Source organism: Rhinopithecus bieti, unplaced genomic scaffold (genome assembly GCF_001698545.2).
Source record: "Rhinopithecus bieti isolate Rb0 unplaced genomic scaffold, ASM169854v2 scaffold_1561, whole genome shotgun sequence".
Taxonomy (NCBI): Eukaryota; Metazoa; Chordata; class Mammalia; order Primates; family Cercopithecidae; genus Rhinopithecus; species Rhinopithecus bieti.
Genome location: NW_016803640.1, coordinates 117235 through 122856, shown reverse-complemented (window position 1 = coordinate 122856; position 5622 = coordinate 117235).

The following is a 5622-nucleotide window of genomic DNA, read 5'->3' as shown; positions in this document are numbered from 1 at the left end:
CCCCCCCCCCAAATATATATATATATATATGTATATATATATATATATATAAAGAAATTTGATTAAAATCCTTAAAAATAGCACAGCTTAGGCATACTAGGAACTAAATAATAACGTGTTGTAATGTGTTCACATTACCTTTATGTGCAATAATTTACTGTTATAATTCAATGTTAAAGAGAATATATGTGAAATATTCATTGGAAGATGTTCAGTATGTTAACTCATCATCTTTAATCCACAATATATTTATTAAAATCTATTCTGTATCTTAATGTTTATGTAAATACTTTTTTTTTTTTTTTTTTTTTTTGGAGAACTCACAGGTGTTGAGTCATACATTTGAGTCAACTCACTGCTGAGTAGAGATAGCATTAGGGGAAGTACACAGCACTCTGTATGGAGGCATAGGGTTAGATTTCTATAGACCATAGAACTGGGGAATATAGGTAAACTATCAGGTGTCATGAAACTACTAAGCTACTAGGTATCATGAACCCAAATACCCTAAGTTATATCAGGTATAAAGAGAAAAATGCATTCTGAATATTTCCTGCCAATTGGAGAAACCTGAGGAATGGGAAAATCTGATTAAGAAGAGGGATGCTGAGAGCATGCCAAAATCAAACGCGAAAAAGCAAATTAATAAAAAGCATGGAGCAGGTGGTTCAGGTAGATGTTAGTAGCATAATCTTGCATGTGTTCTCTTTGCTTGGCTAGAGGCTAAAAACATAAAGACATAGATGTTTTCTCTAGGTGGAACAAGGTATATTGAGGTCAGTTTAATTAAAATATACAATCACCTGAAACAACTAAAAAGACAGCTGTTGTGCTTTCCCCAGTAGTTTTCAATTACAGGGACTGATAAGGAATATTTAAGACCATTGGCTCTAGCGATAGCTGCCTGCATCTTTGTCTCCTGTTTGCAAATTATGTTACAGGGCAGTATCTGAGTCTCCCAGATGAAAAACTATAACAGTAAATGTCAACCCTCTCTCAGGATCTAACCATACCTTGGTAGTCCCTCCATAGATAACTAAATGTGGAATAAATTCTCTCTCTGTCTGCCTAACCAACTAAATGTTATCATTACATACAGAGAAAAATGTATAGAATCTCATGGTTTTTAAGTTACTCATTTGCTTATGCATTAAAAGATTTTATTCTATAAAAGATCCATCTAAAATTGACTTTAAAATTGTTATTAAAACTGCAAGCAGCATATCAGATAATATATATGTAATGTGCATGGTTGATGTCTTCATCTTCAATTTTTTCATATCATTCACAAAACTTATCTCTTTTCTTTATTTCTAATATGTATTTGAACCTAATTTGGTAACATTTTTAAAAGATGGTAAAAAAATATTCTCTGTAGCCAACATATCATAGGATCCTTTCATTATTTGACAGTTTTGACAGATATTATTGATTTGGCCAGCAACTGCAGCTAACTAGAAGGGGACAATGTGACAGTTTTATGTAACAAAAGGCACAGTGTCATGTCAACTGAACTAAATGTTGTACAAAGTGACAGCAGGACAAAAAATCCTTTCAGACTTAATTTTCTGCTTCATTTTTTTTTTTTTTTTTCTACCATCAATACATAAGGCAGTGCAGTAGGTGACACAAATTAGCAGGATGGAGCAAAAGGTCTATCCCTGCCTCTGTGGCTATACTTGACTTCTTCCACCAGAGTGGTAATTATTTTTAAGGTGAATGAACAAGAAGAGCAGCTTATAGTAATCAACTTACCCCTATAGGAGAAAATATATCCCTTATCAAGATGCTTTATATATTTCACCTAGGTGGCTTTTGGGAAAAGATGAAAGGAAAAACTCCCCATCTGCTAGGTCATGCCTACAAGACACATTCTGTCAAGTCTTAAAAGCAACAACAGCTTTGCCTGTGGGATACCTATAATTATTATGTGGAGCAGCCCAGTGCCTGCTGCAGTTCATTGTTCTGCTAACACAAGACGGAATGAGAACAGTGGCTCCAGGCTGTGAGTGGATAAAGTGCAACTTTTCGATTTTGCTCTTCTAAGGATTCTGCATTGTGTGGAGTCCATGAGTGACATCTTTGGCCTTCCTTGGGGCTCAGCAGATTGAATCAGTCATGCTGAGTTAAACAATGAGTAGAGGACATAACCTTAGCAGTGCCTGTCATTTTTTCCTCCTAATTCAATCTACATTTAATCAATGAAAGTAATTTCTTGTTTGTTTAAGTCTCATATCCAATGGATCTTGAGGATTTTGAAGTGGCACGCCTTCACCTTGACCTTACCTACCTTTTGACTTCAACTACTACATCAAAATTGGGATCTGCAAAACAAGTGGGCAGAAAAAGTACACTGTTGGTTATTTTTTTCTGTGATATTTCTCTGATTTGTACTTCTAGTGGAACTTTGGGAATAAAGTTATCTAAATGATAAGCTGGAAAAAAAATTCTAGAGCAAAACCAGTAGTGACAGTAAGAATAGCACAATTTGAATTTCTAGAATACTGGCACAGAATACAAACTTGAAATAAAAAGCCCCTTTTATCGAGTTATCATTGGCCATTTTGTGCTAATAGCTTAAAGGTTTACTTTTAGATTATCACTGTTATTTGAAATAGCCAGTAGGATCTTTTGTAAGTTCAAGGTCTTTATTGATTGGTTCAGCTAGTGTTAATCAAAATCCATCTTCCCTTCCAATCATAGTGATTAAATAATTCTGAGAGAGCTTGACATCAAGTTCAACTTTGTATAAGTTTGTAGAAAAGTGCTAATTGTAACATTTTATTACCTGTCAATTGTCAGACTGGAAAGCAATTGAAAGATAAAGTTTAAAGAAAATTAATTTACCTGAACATATACAATTAATCAAATGTCGCAATAAAAAAGAGAGGTTACCATGATATTAAAAATAGAGAAAAGATTTTAGCATTTTGTGTTTTACTCAAGGTTATTGTTGCTAAAATGTCAAATAAAAAATACCTTCACAGAAAAATATAAGAAAGTCAACTAGCTGCAGTAATATGGTAGAGTCAAGAATGATTGAAACAGATGAGGAAAGCTTCTTAAAAGAAGGAAAAGCTGTAAGAAAATGTAAAACCTGTGATAAAAATGTAATATTCGTACAAGTTTATAAAATTAAAGTAAACTAAGTTTAATTTTAAAATAACTTTAAAAGTTTTAAATGTTGGAAACTTGAATTTAAAAGCAATTTTGATATTTAGAAGCAATTTCGATATAGGATTTTCCATCCATTGCTGCTGCTTGAATCTAAGGGAAAATACTGAAAAGACTTTGGTAATAGACAAAATTTTAAAGTTGCATAAAACCGACTAAACATTTCATCAATTTATGTTACCTAAATTTATTTCTTACTTATTTAAGAAGTAAGATATGTTTTGTTTGCCTCCCTTTCATCTGAATCTTTTTTTTTTTTTTTTTTTTTTTTTTTTTTTTGAGAACGGAGGTCTTGCTCTGCCGCCCAGGCTGGAGTTGGCAGTGCGGCCAGCTCTCAGCTCACTGGCAAGCTCCCGGCCTCCCGGGTTCACCGCCATTCCCTCCTGTCTCCAGCTCCCCCCAGTAGCTGGGACTACAGGCGCCCCCTCTCGCCCAGGGCTCCCTAGTTTTTTGTAATTTTTAGTAGAGACGGGGTTTCACGCATATTAGCCCAGGATGGTCTCGATCTCCTGACCCTCGTGATCCGCACCCGCACCGTCTCCGTCTCGGCCTCCCAAAGTGCTGGGATTACAGGCTTGAGCCACCGCGCCCGGCCCATTCTTGAATTCTTTCATTTGGTATTCATTGACTTCTAGTATAGTAAGTGTTGTGATAAATGATGAGACAAGGTGCTTGATGTAAAGAGTTCATAGTCTATTTGAACTATGTTTCGTGTACTTTATAATTTAAAGGAATACAATTTCACCATCATAAAAATGCTTCGAAAAATGTTGGTGAAATTTTGCTTAATGTCAAAAGCTGAATAAACTTTCTCAGGGACCCAGGCTCATAGAGGGAGGTCTCCATAAAAATATCTGCCATCTGAAACCCAACCTCTTTTGCTACATCCTAGGGCCTCCCCACCTTATAGAGACCATATGATGAAACTGAAGTTCAGGCAGAAAAAGGTACTTCCAATAAAATAATAAAAGTCCAAGGCCATGTGTGAAGCCTGAAGGAAAAGTCAGGGGAATGATCTAGAAGTAGACTGAGGCAAGGTCTCTGGAGATAGGAATTCTAAAATTGGGATATAGGAACCTGTAAGTAGGTGAGAGTGTTTGGGATAGGATCTGAGGGTGATTGTTGAAGCCATGCACTATGTGTTACATGCTTTCATGTGCCAGCCTGGGAAAGGTAACTATCAAATTCCATCTAAACTGCCACATGGTTTCATACCCACTGCTTAGGCTGTTTTCTTTCTGCCTCCTCTTTTCTTCTTAACTACATTCCTGCTTTATCCCAGAGAATCTCTGTTCTTGGCTGTGACGCTGTTTACAGAATAATCTGTGTCAAAGTTAAGGAACCAAATGTTTCATTGCTTTTTTCAGAAGTGATAATAAATTAACCAGTTTGGGAATTCTGTTTTAACTCAACTCTCTGGTATCAGAATGGACCTTTAAAAAGTCTGTGGACATTTTCAAGCTTTCTACTACTTTTCAGTGAATTAAATACCTGCAGACTTTTCTTTGCAGGTATGTGAGGCATGTAGGTGATGTGTATGCATGTACGTGAGTCTCCTGTGGTCAATGTTAAATGTGACTACATCAAAAATGAGTGAATCTGTAGAAACAGGTTTGAATAAACCTTCACACTAATATTTAACCTGAATTAATCGAATTAATCAAAATTGGGTTTATTATTTGGAGGTTCAAAAATTATCCTTTAGAAATGACTCCTCTATTATCCAGATGTTTAAATTAAAAAAAACAAAAAAACTAAAAAACTAGGCAATTGATTCTGATTCCATCTTATTTTATGCTCTGCATTTAAAAACATTTTCTGTGAATATTTGGTTCTGATAGGTTGAGCTACACTGGAGGCAGAGAGGCAGGATGCTACAGCGTAGATTGCCAATCAGTTCACTCAGATGGAACATGATGAGCAAGTTGGAGCCTTAATTCTCCTCAGCAGGATACTTTACAGACTTCTCTGAGAGAATCTAATTGAAAAGTAAACCCCTTCTGTGACCTTGGTTACCTGAACCAATCAGTGTTGCTATTTTCACTGATCCAGAGCACTTCAGTGTGGAAATGAGATGGCTTCATGAAATAGAGTGGCTCACTGACCCCAGGTGGATGGTGTCTCTATTTTCAGACAGACTGTTGGCTGGTCCTAGTTTCTTCTACCTTCCAACTAGCAACAGGGAATTTTTGGACTACTCAGAGAGTATTCCAAGTATAGAGAATCAAAATCTTAAGACTGTGTTCAACAGTAAAGAAAAAAATACATTAAAATTTGTTAGAAAAGCAAATATTAACTTTTACCATTAATGACAGGTTGAGCCTTCATTAATTTCTCCGTGAAGATAATAAAGGAAGGTAGGCATGGGAAATAAGCAGCATCCTCTTCCTGTTTATTCATTCGTTTGTACATCACTGTTGACTGCTTACTAGTTGCCAAGCACTCCAC